The 14,656-nt window shown below is 31.4% G+C and overlaps 2 pseudogenes; one reads left to right on the top strand and one right to left on the bottom strand.

Moving 5' to 3' along the window:
- Positions 1-14,656, bottom strand: part of LOC128174549 (multiple epidermal growth factor-like domains protein 11) — a 158,881-nt pseudogene that overhangs the window by 3,938 nt on the left and 140,287 nt on the right.
- On the top strand, positions 5,945-11,487 carry LOC128172610 (uncharacterized; annotated as a pseudogene).

Here is a 14,656-nt window from a genome sequence, read left to right as displayed (position 1 = left end):
ACCTTAAACTTTTATTTACACACGGAACGTTCGGAACTCTCGGGATTTTTCATATTAAATGCACTGAGTTAAAGTTATCTTCCATATTTTCTTTGATAAGCAGATTATACAGCAAATTTTCAATGAAAATTTACACGTATTTGTATTATCGTTTCTGAGTTTATGCATGCAAATGTGATATTGTGGAAACATAAACTAAAAAGCCTATAATGATTTAGCGTGAATGTAATACGCATGCGCAAGATTGTAAAATCCGAAAATTTCAAATGATATTCGGATTTTTTTAAAAGGAATTTTCGTTGATTATTAATTAGTGACGCTTGATTGAGATAAAATAAAAAAAAATGGTAATCTTCAAGTACTTATGATGTATAAAATATGTAAAAGGAAAGACAGTACTCTTCCGATTTATTGGTATTAAAGCCCATAAATTCGAGTCTATTATTTTAATATAGTAGTATCGATAATGATGATAACGATGATAACGTTAAGAATTTTTTAAAGGAGCTAAAGCTTTGTGCGTTTCATCTGAACTAAATGTTATGCATTTCTTAGAATAAACATGTCCTTCAAAATACATCTCAATAAACGTAGACGCAGAAAGTGTTCGCAATATGCGTATCAAGAAAACATTAATTAGAAATATAGGCCTCACCTTGTCTACATAGCAAACGTTCTTATAACGTTATGCACCAGCGGTAATTTGTTAATGATTTATGTTTTAAGCGTTTAAGCCTTAAATTATGGATTTTAAAACACTATTTAGGACAACTGAAATATTTCTCTTTTTTTTAAAAGAGAATGAAGAAGTCAACAAACTACGTGGTAGTATATCTACTTTAGTATTCTAGAGCTGTATGATTTTTTGTCGTAAACTCTTTTTAAGGAAAGAAAACTCCTATGTTAAAACTCTCAAAATTGAATGGCCTCCTTCATCTCTTAACAGAGCTGTTCTTTTCATTGAAGTAGGTACAATGAACATGTTTCACAACCATCCAGCCTTCTTTTTGATAACCACAATGCTTTTACGACGTTCTATCTATTCAGAGTCAAATATAGCCATAAATGTGTTGATAATTGTTGTAGTTTTTGTCGTATCAGTAAACATAACACATTAAACGTATTATACATTCAAAATCGATTAGTAAAAGTAATAATAAACATATCGGGAAGTAAATTCTTGATAGCTGTCTACGTGATACGGTTCACGTCTTCTATAAAGTAGAGGAAGAAGTAATGAATTATTCTTAAAAATTTGTTTTTATCAAAAACGATGCATATATAAATCATTCTCTTATATGCATTACTAAATTTGACTAAACTTCACGCTTGAATAAAATATGGAATAAAAAACTATATGGTATACTTTTTAAGAATGCAAAATCTGCTCTATATATTCATTAATTCTTAAATTAAAAAGATTCTATAAATCTTACCATAAACTTCAACCTCACACTGATCGTTAAAGGCGTAAGTAGAATATCCAGCAGGGAAGGGACGATGAGTTCTGTTGTTGTAGTAAATGACATATTTCCCGTGCATAACGCATGTTACACTGATAGGGTTGGGTATTGTGGCTCTGGTATAGTTGTTGTCCTTGAAACACAGTTTCCAGTCCTTTCTGTAGGTGGTGTTCGATACGTAGATTGAAAATCCCAAGAATCTACTCTTAAAGTAGTTGTTTTCATCTGTTAGTTCAAGAACACCAAAATAGAACTTTTTTTAGTGTGAATAGTTAAGGTTTAACAATTTTGTAAAAAGTAGGTCTTAAAAATACAGTGGAGCCTCAGTTGTCCAGACGCTTTCGTTCCCAAGTCAACTCGTTCGGATAGGTGAAACGTCCAGGACCGGGTTGCTCAAAACATTGGTTAACTTTAACCACTGGATATCTGAAATGTATCTATTGTTGTCATAAATGATAATGTATTTGTATACGATGGCTCCCAGCGTTGATACTGGTTGTTTGACCTTTCATACTAAATAGCAACATATTACAGAGTTGTACGTTGATATGGACATTTTTAGATATAAAGAACCCCGCTTTATATTATCATTTTGTCATGAAATATCAACCGGACTACCGAATCGAGCTAATTTCTTTATGTCCAAGTGTGATATGTGTCCATTAATATCTACGTAATGTTTTCAACTATTTATTTCTAGACGTGCCATTTTCCACAATAATTGACTGATTTTTTAAATGTATTTTCTATTCTTAAAAGAAAGTCAATTTTATTGAAAAAAATTAACGTTCACTAGTTTGAAAATTGCAAGATCCACCAAAGCATTTCCGATAAGTCAACATGCTATTTTGTTTTCTTCCTGTACTTCCGAGTTTGACTTAATCTAACAAGGCATTCATGTGACAATTCGTTTTAAAATAACGTTTGAATAGATAGATAAACCACAAAGCTATGTAAAACTTTCCAGTTTTCTTGATTAATAAGCATATTTTTAATTTGAAATACAGGGATGTTTAAAAAAGCGATGGCAATTGACAGGTGCACAAGTTAAGATATCCAAGCCACGTGCTGTGAGGCGTGACTAATCCTGCCAGCATTGTCGGTAATTTTGAAAGTGGTTTGGGAAGTAAGTGTTTATACAAGCTTCTCATGAGAGTCTAACACGTAAGAAAGGTGTGAAACTCAATTGACAGCCGTAATCTTTTGTAGTGAACGGGGTAACATGAAATTTTACCGGCCGGTTAAATGAAGCAAGATTAGTAGTAAAACAGTGTTTTGTGGTAAAAACAGACCGTCCGGATCCGGAACGCGGAATTCCGGATTAATGAGACAAAATAACGTATAAAAAATGTGTTCCCAAATCGTCCGTAAACTGAAGCGTCCGGTTATCTGGCGTCTGGATACCTGAGGCCCCACTGTATACACAATCAAGATCTGAACAAGAGAAATGTGTATGTTTGTGTAAACACGAATGGGGGGAGGGGGATATTTTTAGTATAGAATCATTTCTATACACTGAGATATGGTTTGAAGATTTTCTTGCATCGCCATTGATAAGGCCATGCTATTAATGTCATCTGACCTTGTTTAGTGGCAACGAATGATTTTGTAATCATCATCTGTCGTTTTTATACTTAGTGCTGTTTCATAGAAAATGCCTAAACACATTACGCATATCAATAATTCTGTGACAGGTTTTAGTAAGCATCATAAAACTTTCGTATAAATCACACAGGATGAAGCTGCGAATATTCATCAGTTGAACGGAACCTTATAGGTCCATAAAAGAATGCCATTTCTTTTAAAAATTAAGGTATGTTTCAGTTACAGTACTTTTTAGATGAATAAATCAAGCAGCCCAATTATGTGTCTCATGTATTCAAACTGAACAAATATGCTTAACATAAACATCTCCAGATAAATAATGTAATATGAACACCCTTCATATTCACTTCGTTGGTCGATAAATACCTCAAGCGTCATTGTCCGTCCTGTATTGTATAAAAACGTGATGCAGGTTTAGCACTTCTCCTAGATCTACCCTCCATTCTGCTACTGATCTACTATTTGCTGATATTGCTGACTGTCCTCCAGTCGCTGACAGATCTGACCGACGTCCGTCAACAGCCAAGACTGCATTCCATGGTGTGCCGTGAATAGGGATGACGCTGCCAGGCAGGTCTATTCAGAGCTATGTTTTCTGTAAAACGTCAACAATTAGACTTTCGATATTATCGTACATCCGAATAATTTTTTTCTTCCATATTACAAACTTTGTGTAAATGGGGTAAATGAGTGGCGTTTTCAATTTGTGTCAGTCTTTATTTCATTTACTTTGAATATTTATAACTTTGAAAGGAGACCGATTTTGAGGGTAGAATTAGACGAAAGTCTATAACTTTGTAAGAATATTGGATTCTCTGGAAAAGTATGTGATACAGTAAGAATGAAAAAATCTGACCATGCACCTTTAAAAACTCTTTGGGGTATAGATATCTGTACTAGAAAAACTCAATCTTTAGTACACGTCCTTTCTGAGAAGCAATCTTTCGAAGAAACCAGTTCTTTTTCCGGGGGGGGGGGGAGTTTTTCGGCAATTGTGTTAAAAGAAAGCTAATGTATTTATGCCTTTATGCAAGATTGTGCTGTAAATAAATGAACTGGAATAGAGAAATGTTAAGTTGCATTTTCCGTGTTTGTTCTTTTTACCCTTATCGGTTTATCATTTTTTTTTTGTATTGTATATCCGGTTATCAGATTTTTTTGGCAAATACGAACACAAATTTTCTTCTTAAAATTATTGCTTTACATGATAATTTAAGAACATTTTATAGGGTTTTTTTTTTTAAAGTTTATTCTAGATGCGAAATACAATTATTAAATCTTCTACTGTTTTTTTGATAATATGAATTACGCTAACTCATATGGCGATATAAACATGTGTGTATACGCGTGTATAGAAACATAATGTGTATACACATGTCTAGAAAAAAGACCAACTTTCATTAACTCCAATATCTCAAACCATTAGATAACTCAAAGTTTTTACAGGCAAAATTCGAGCACAAATTAACACAGATTTAAAAATGCCTTCAATGTACACACGCTGTTAAAAATAACATTTTTGTTTAAGAGAAGTTATATTCTCACTTTCTTTGAATTCCAACGCGGTTTATCTTAAAATGTATCTCTATTAAATGACTGTCCCTTGCTACCTTTAACTTAGTACATTATCATTTAATGAAAAGATGTTTTATTATCGACTTAGAAAGCTAATGCTATTCTGCGAAAAAGGATACCCCATATTCTTAATTCCATTGAGGTTTTTTAGAAAAATATGACCATTAAAGTGAACCCACCATTTCAACTTTCCTCTATTCAACACAGTTTTATAGGGATCTTCATAGTAAAACATCTTTGCCTAACCTTTTAGAGGTCAATTGATGCTCAAACTCCTTTAATAAGAAACTTTTTTCAATACAACATACATCTACATGATATTATTATGACAAAAGCATCACATCACTTTGAAATGCCCTTACATGTACACTGTATACCCCCCCCCCCCCCCCCCCCAATCTTTTGATTTTCATAAAAAGTCATTGTTTGAAATCTTTTACCTAATTTTATGAAACTTGTGGCGATTTCTTTGAGTCACTTTTCACACATATTTGAACTTAATCATCAATGATACTAAATATTGATCGTTTTTTGTTTATTGAATGATTTGTAGCATTTTAATTAACACAGGATGAAGCTCTGCCATTCAGTCAACTGAGTGTTAACTGAATGGTCTGGAAAGGTGACTGAATGGCACAACTATGCCATTCAGTTACATTTCAGTTACCTTTCAGTCACCTTTCAATTGACTGAATGACAGAGATTCATCCTGTGTAACAAATAGACATATATTCCTGCATGTGATTTCGTTTTTCCGTGAAAAAAGTAATCCAACAGTCATATTTAGTGAACATTTAATCTATTCTCGTTCCTTGTCTCCTTTTAACTATGCTAAAACAATAAGACATACAAGTTCAACATCTGCCTTATAATCAAAATCAAATTCAAACACATCTGAGTAGCTCTGGAGACGAGGAAGAATTCGATGAAAAATGATCAAATTTTACATGTTTTCATACATTTGTATCTATTTATACATTATAAGGTAAAAATTTGTTGTTTGTTGTTCATTTCAAAAGTAATTATCAAGTAATTCTAATGGTGACAATTGGAAAGAGTGGGACGATTTTCATTTATTTAAGGATGGATTCTTCTTATCATTTTTTACCTCAAGTGGGTCTCCATATATGAACATGTCGTAAAATTCAAACTGTTGCAATTCACAATGAAACTACATCAATAATTATGAATATATTTCATTTCACAAAATAATAACTTATTAAATGTGTTAAGACCAAGGAAAAGGTAAAATTATGTCGTTTACGACATGCCGTAGTCGGCGCGAATAACAACAAAAACAAATGGAGAGGGGGAGGCCGAGATTGAGGGGTCGTTTTGTGTCAAAACGACGGGAACGCAAATACGACTCAATAAAAAAGGGGATTCGACAGAGATGGGAGAACACAAAAATAGCCGAGACACATAGCTATTCTAAAATCGCTTCCACCAATGAAACAATTGAGTCAGACGACTGTCACTCCGTTGACAATGTCCCAGTAGATCTCGAAGAGGTTGAGATTGTTTACACTGAAAATGTAAGTTCTAACTGCTTATATATTAAATATATTTGAGAAAAATGATATTTACGCATTCTATGTTCACTAGTATCATAACATACACATTGCAAACTCTAACATCGCTCATACTGTATTCGTTGAACATATACCGGTATATCGCCACTGCACAGGCAGACGACAGAGATAGCGTCATTTTTGTTGTTCTCTAAATAGATTGCAATCTGTAACACATACCATGTTTATTTCTCTCTGTTAAATTTGTAAAAAGGTAATAGTTATCCAAATTATTCCTAGAGAAAACGATCAGAGAATAATTTCCCACTGTTTACACTCAATCATGAAATATGGCGGCCCATACGGATAAAAAATATGGCATTACCCCCCCCCCCCCTATAAATCATAAAATACTTTGTATCTATTAAACGTCTTAGGTGTATATTTCAAAGTCACAGATATACAAAAAAAATCATTTACAATTTTTATGATGAGATTAGTAATATTAAAAGATTTAATTTAACTCTTTATAAATTTATTCCTTGTTTGTTATAACCCCCCTTTTTAAATTTTATGGTCACAAAATTGAAATTAACTAGCACAGTAGAACCTTTTTTATATAGAATTACCTTAAGTTAATAAGAGATCTGTATTAAGATGAAGTAAAAAAAAATTAGATAAATTTGAAATTTTTATTTACTATTAAAATTGTCTTTAAAATCTTCTTCATTTTTCTTTTTCTTTAAGTCAGGTCGCATAAGTTTATTTTTTAAGGTATAGCAATATGGATTTTAAAAGTTTAAACCTTCACTAATACAAAATAAAGATGGATATCATAAGTCAGTATTTTAAATTCATATATATCATTATACCTATAAGTATTATTTCATTAAAATTTATATATCAAAAAAAATATGCATACATTGAAGAATTCGAAGGAAAAAAAATGACAAAATACAACATGGAAAAAAATGAATTTTAACCAAGATCAGAGTTTTTGCATAAAGAAATCTCAGAACAAGAATTTTCTTTTTTCAATTAAGGTAATAGACTCCCCTCGTCTTGAAAAGGACTGGAGATGTGGCCGTAGGTTGATTGAGCTTGGGGTACTTGCTGATGGCTTGTCTGCCTGCAAGAAATGTGGCTTACCCTTACAACTTTCCCACTGCCAAGGAATAACAAACTTTGGTCTTTCAGCTATGCTTAAAATACCTTGCATGAATTCTGCTTGCAAAATGATCAACAATGTTTCAACAGGAAAAAGGCATAATAAAATTTGGGATGCCAATACAAAGTTAGCAGCAGGTCAGTATATTCATGTACATTGGATGAATAAAAATTGACAAACATTCAAAACAATAATGATAACTAAGTTTAAAATAATGAAAATTGTATTCAAATGAATATTATATTAAATAATTGATGGTATGTATTTTATTATTGGATTATTTTTCTTTTCATGTTCTGACAGCTGTACAACACACTGGGATAGGCTTTGACCAGATAAGTGGAATACTGGCTGAGCTAAACATGCCACCCATCAGCAGAACACTACTTAGCAGCAGACAAGTTAGAGATTGGAAAAGCTACAGAATGTATTGCTTCCTTATCGATGCAAGAAGCTCTAGAAGAAGAAGTTATGGCAACAAACATGTAAATTTTTATAATTCATACACTTAAAATTGATATTATATAGGCATATGGTCATAAGTAATTTGAAATAAGTCTGAATTGCCCCCCCCCCCCCCCACCCCACCCCTATGTACCCTTTTAAAACTACAAGAGCATGATATAAATTCTGAGTTTTAAACAGAGATACATTTCACAAAAACATAAAATGATATTATATATATATGGCTGTTGAATTATTAAGAAATGTTTATTACATATATTATATCTTCCCACAGAAAGAAACAGTCATCCAGCATAAGTGTCAGTGTAGATGGGGCTTGGCAAAAGCGCGGAAGTGGCCGGTCATATGATAGCCTTACAGGTAATATTATACAATTATGGAGTCTTCACGATTATCATATGGTTTGATATTCAAAAAAAAAATTACTGGGTCAAATGTATTATTTATATCATACCTGTATTTGTAATTGATTATCGCTTTTTTCATACAAAAATAAAGTATGAATTTTTTTAAATTTATTTCTTGATAAATATATTATACTTGATTATGTAAATATTTTATTATTTATTTGAAAGTTTATATATAAGTTGATATATGTTATATACATACATGTACTATAAAGAACTTTACAGTTTAAATAATTATGTCATTCCTTGTAGATGTGAATTATCTATGTTATTAAAATGCAATATGATTTTTATAGCCAAAATTTAAGAACACTGATTTTCATCTTAATTCATGTCTGGGCCATTGCTCAATGATGGGTGTAGAAACAGGGAAAGTCATCGATTACAGTGTCCGTAGTAAAACATGCAAGATTTGTGAGAATGCGGAAAGGAAAAATACACCACCTGCTCCACATGAATGTACAAGAAATTGGACAGGTAATGTCACTTAGAAAACTTCAACAAAATAATTAATTCATGCAAATATTTACAAGCATTATACCTGCAGAAAAATTTAAGCAATGTGAAATACTTTGCTTTAAAATCCTATTCTCTTAATTCTAAAGTCTAAGGTAAAAGAGATATATTATACTTTTTATATTTTAAGAAAAAAGATTTTTTGATATTAAAAAAGAATGTTATATTTACAGGAAGCTCAAAGTCCATGGAGCCTGATATGATAGTGGAGATGGTAGGAAGGACACTGCAGAAAGGAGTAAGGATGGAAGGTCTGGTTGGGGATGATGACACAACTGCTATCACGCGAATCAACAAAGAATTAGATGCAAATATCCAGAAACAGTCTGACAAGAACCATGTAAAAAAGAACATTGCAAATTCCCTGTACAATCTTCAAAAAACGCATAAAAGTCTCTCCACTAAAATCATAAGATACATTCAGAAGTGCTTCAATTATATGGTTTCTCAGAACCAGGGTAGCCAAAGTGGAATTGAAAAAGGCCTGACTGCTTTGTCCTTTCATCCCTTTGATAATCACAAAGAATGTGATCAACTTTGGTGTCACCATAAAAGAGACCCAGCCAGAAAGTTTACATCCCTCCCTTATGGTCGACCATTGGAGAATAAAGCTCTGCAGCAAGACCTGGAAGGCATTTTTAACAAGTTAAAGAAGCATTCACAGAAATTAGCCAATCTTGGAAGCACGCAACCAAACGAAAGTTTTAATAAAACTGTGGCATCCAAAGCTCCAAAAAATCGCCTCCTCAGCAGAACAATAACCTACAGAGTAGCAGCAAGTGTGGCACAAAAAAATATTGGTCAAGGCTATCTGGTGCAGGTAAGCAAAATTTGCATTATATTTAAAATTAGGCTTTGATTACTGTATGTATGAATATATATGTATATACTAGTGCAAGAATTGTAACTATGAATTTAGCAATTCATTCTTTATAAAGTCCCTGTTTTTATCAATAGGTCAACAAGAAGATTGGCATTTCCCCGGGAACTTATACAAGGAGGCTAGCTGCTCTCAAAGACAGAATAAATAGACGGAAGAAAGCCATGTCGATCACCAAAGAAGCAAAAAGAAAAAGACTGCACCTGAAAGCAGAGAGGTTTGAATGAAATTTACCTTACCATTACCATAATGTTAATGTTATTGATTTTTTTTTTTACAAATAGAGGTTGCGTAATGATACGTAATTAATGCATGCATGCCAACCAGTGTCAAAACTTAATATGATGACAGTGAAATGATATTTTATGCTGACAATTATATGATGAACAGTTTACATATACAGTATACTCTTAATAATAAGTGATAATCATACCTGAATTCACATACAGTTTAGATTTTTTTATTCATATATAGAAAGCAAATGACAGCAGCAAGGGAGATTAGAGAGGGTCCTACCTATTGCTCAGAAATTGCCTTGCAGACCCCTACTGGTATTGGTGAAATACCACCACCTTTGAGTAAACCGTCCTTTCAGCCAATTGAAAATTTAGGCATTCACCAGCACGTCTACTTTGACCTTGAAACAACAGGGCTAGGTTTGTACTGCGTGTTTGCATAAAAACAAAAACAAGTACACAAGAATTTCAAGTACATGCAGTCCAATATAAGATTTTTTCAGCATGTGATTCTAATGTCTTTTACCATACTGAAATGATGTCCCATTATCGAATGTTATTTTATTGTCTGGATGATATGCTTTGAATACATGTAACAAGATTGTATTGCTGTAAAGTTAAATAAGTAATATATATATATATATATATATATATATATATATATATATATATATATATATATATATATATATATATATATATTGGTGTATCCAATTTTATAAGATAATGGTAGATCATGAAACTGATATGCTTTGTCAACTGTAACCATTGTTTAGACCTTTCAGCCAGAAGCTCACACATCACACAAATTGCTGCTGTGTGTGGATCAGACAGATTTTCCCAGTACATTTTACCAAAGATCCCAATCACAGACAAAGCTACTGAAGTCACTGGATTAAGAGTTATGGATGGGAAAATGTTTCATGGCAATAAAGAAGTGGATGCTGTACACTTGGTGGCTGCTATTGATGCACTTTTGAATTTCTTCACAAAATTCCAGTCAAAAGTTGTTTTAGTTGGACATAATGTCAAGTCTTTTGACTGCCATATTTTTCTGAACTCTCTGCAAAATTGTGGTAAAACACAGGAAATTGGTAACTGTGTTGCAGGGTTTGTTGACACAAAACAGTTGTTCAAAGTTTTTGATTCAAAAGTTGGATCATTTTCCTTAGAAAATTTGTACAAACGCTATGTGTGCGAACCTTACAAGGCTCATGATGCACTAGAGGATGTTTTAGCGTTACAAAAACTAGTGACCTCTGTAGGTGTGGATTTGACTGATCCAAAGTATTTGTCTTCTTCATTCACATTTTCAAATGCAGTTGATAGCCACTCTTATAGTTTAGAAGTACGCAAGAACTTGCCCTCCTTAGAACATTTGATTTCAGAAAAGATAGTTAGTAGACACATTGCTAACAGGATTGCAGGGAGTGGACTTTGTTTTAGTTTTTTACAACTTGTTTATAACAGAGATAGCAAAGATGGAATATACAATCTCTTTTCTGAAAATGTGAAAAAAGCTCCACGTGTTACAAAGTCTTTAAAGATATGTTCATCTTTAAACAAATATTTTTCATCAAGTTGTGAAAGTTAAGATTCTAGACTAGTGTTTTGAGTGTACATGTACTGCATGGTTAATAGTATAGTTACATGTAGCATTTGTTTAGCATATTTTACACTGATAACCAAATTAGCCAAATTTCATTTTTAACTTGAAAATTATATTTCATTCTACATTTTGAGATTTGTGATCAATATATAGTTACATGTATATGTACAGCTAAGCTAGATGCTATATATTAATACATTTAGTATTTTTAGCATTTTTTGCACTGATATCTGTTAATTACATCAGCCCAAATTTCATTGTAAACAGGTAGATATAATTTAATTCATTGTACATCTTGAGATTTGTGATCAATATATATTTTAAGTACAGCTAAGATGCCATATATAAATTGTATTTTTAGCGTTTTTTACACTGATATCTGCCAACCATACCAGCCAACTGGAAGATAACATTTTCTTGGTACATTTTTGAGATTTGTGACCAATTTTATAGTTATACTATCAATTATTACAGTGTATATCATAATTAATTAATATTAATTAAATGTACATGTACATACATTTTTAAAATTTCATAATACAGCTTCATTTTGTGGCTTTGTTTTTCAATGTAACATTATTAGATTCAGGAAAAATATGTAACTTTTTTAAAATCAATTAATCTTATAAATTTTGTATCAGAGGAAATTCGGACGGAAAATTGTACTTTTTATTGACTTGAAACATGATAATAACAGCATTAATTCATAATATCACATTTTATAAAGAATATATTATCCAACTGCTTGTCTGGCCTTATTAATTTTTGTTCTATAAATTACAATAAAATATTTTCATGTTTTTATTGAAAAATTTTAAGATGAGGAAATTCGAGCTAATCTGAAAATCTTATATGCATGAATACCTAACAATTCCTTTACTGTAAATGATTTGCTCACTACTTATCTTCACTATGAATGTAAAACAAAAAAATTCTGAATATATAATACATCGAAAAAAATCCATTAGATGGGGATTAACGAACACCAAAATATTAATTCTTCAAGTGTACAGAGGAAATTCGGAATACATTTTTTGTGAGATTCAAGCACAAAAGTTCGTTTTTTTTACTACTTAATATCATGCTTTAACATAGAACCTTAGACTTAAGTTGCTTTTTTACATCTAATCATATTTTATTTTCTTGAACAATCAATTTAAGATACCACCATGGAATTTTTGTGTTATTACACTAAAAAACTCTATTTTAAGCATTGACTTTTCAAATGACCTTCAAGGAAAATCAAGCAAGATTACCCTAAACTTTTTTTGTTTTATTGAAATGAGCACATCTTAAAGTCTCTACATGCTTAATTTCATCATTTTCTGAATATAAGAAATATGAAAAGAATCCATCCTTAAACACATCTAAATATCAGTATAAAATTATAGAAAACATAATAAAGGAAACGTAATTGCATACTTTTATTGAAAAACAAATTTTCACAGCTAACAATTGTAAATTACTTAAAACAGCCTTAATTTTGTTTGTTGTAATTTCTTATCAAACACAATTGACAACAAGGCATGATGCTTCCTTAAAGTTCCATTACAGTAACTGTTCATGAATTATCCGATTTCATTTAAAATACTTTTAAATAGTCTGAAGAACACAAGGAATATGCATGTGGGTAGAGGTGACAGGTTAACCCGTTTAGTTAAAAGAATGTCCAAAGTGAAAACCTGAAGCGAACACGAGACTAAGCTCATTCATATATTAATCTAATCAAAACAAGCAGCCAAAGTTTGGACTCTATTTACTGAATTGCTAAGAAAAGTACAAGTTTAAAATTTTGAAGAGATTTGACGAATATCGTAAACGTAAATCGGAAATTCATTTAATGTCGATTGCTGTAGATACGTAACTCTATTTAAAAAAATGGGTTAAAATTACGACATGATATGTAAACTCACATAGTTCCATAAAGCGGACTACATGTATAAATCGCTAGATCTTAGCTACGTTTCATATTCAATATAAAACTTAAATTTGCCTACACTAATTGTCTAAATGGGTAATGTTTGTCAATGAATAAAAAAAACCCAACTATATTATTAAAGTTTTAAACATTTGTGGTGTATTTTTGCTAGTAATGGGAGGAATTGTACAACCACGAAAAAGTAAATTCCTACTATGCCGTAACAAAGGCGTGATAATATCTCTCTCTACATTCTAATAGATTGCCTAAATAGCTTCAATAGACTTATTGTTAACGATTGTTAATGGTTTTACGCACGGTGTAATTATATTCTAAGAGAAGAAGTACATTTATTATTTCCTCTTTATTCAACTTATCCAGATTTTTTTTATCTGAAAACGGATGTGTACGTATCATATATTTCAAGGTTAAGCCGAATCTCTCAAGGGTACCCTGTTATTCTGGGAAAAACGCACATGGAATTTGATTTTTGACGCTTAGCACATGCCTGACATATTATAAGAATTGAAACATGAATTAGGTTAGCATAGTAGCAAGGATATTTTCAGTATTTGTTTATTTTTCAGTACATTGGTACTTTGCCATGTAAATTTTAAAGTTACTTACTAAATACAAAATTTACAACATGACAACTATGTCAATAAGATAACAATTTGAAATTAATTTTATATTAGTACTCATACATGCAAATATCAATCTAAACAGCTATTGAAATATGTGGACTAATTAAATATGTACATGCAACTTTCAACAACCTGGCTCTAATTCCCTCATTCATACTTTTTCTGTTCGTTTTTCATATTGTGTGCTTAACATTTTATATTATTTCTTGGTAATAATTAATGCACACAAAATTGTAAAAAAGAGGTTGAAAATTAGAAGTTGAAAATGGATTGTGTTGCTTATTTACAGAGTATTTATTCACTTATTTAGTATTTTATACCTCATTTAAGAGGGTACATGAAAATAAAGTGGGTAAAGATATATATCATAAATTTCTAGCATACACCAAAAATTAAAATTATATACACATATAGGTGTAAATATATATAAACATGTGTAAATGCAATATGTGGATATTTAAAAGATATACAACGTGCAATTAAATTTGATTTGATAGTCACAAGCAAAAATACGCAGTTGATTGCATCACAAGTAATAACACATTCTGTATACCCGGGACTATTTGCAAGTTTTGTATAGATTGCAAACTATGTATTTTTTTCTAAATAAAAGCATACGTTTTTTTCTCAGTTTGTTCAAATATTTGGATGATTTGATT

The sequence above is a fragment of the Crassostrea angulata genome, chromosome 2 (genome assembly GCF_025612915.1).
Source record: "Crassostrea angulata isolate pt1a10 chromosome 2, ASM2561291v2, whole genome shotgun sequence".
Taxonomy (NCBI): Eukaryota; Metazoa; Mollusca; class Bivalvia; order Ostreida; family Ostreidae; genus Magallana; species Magallana angulata.
This window is presented reverse-complemented; position numbering and strand designations above follow the sequence as displayed.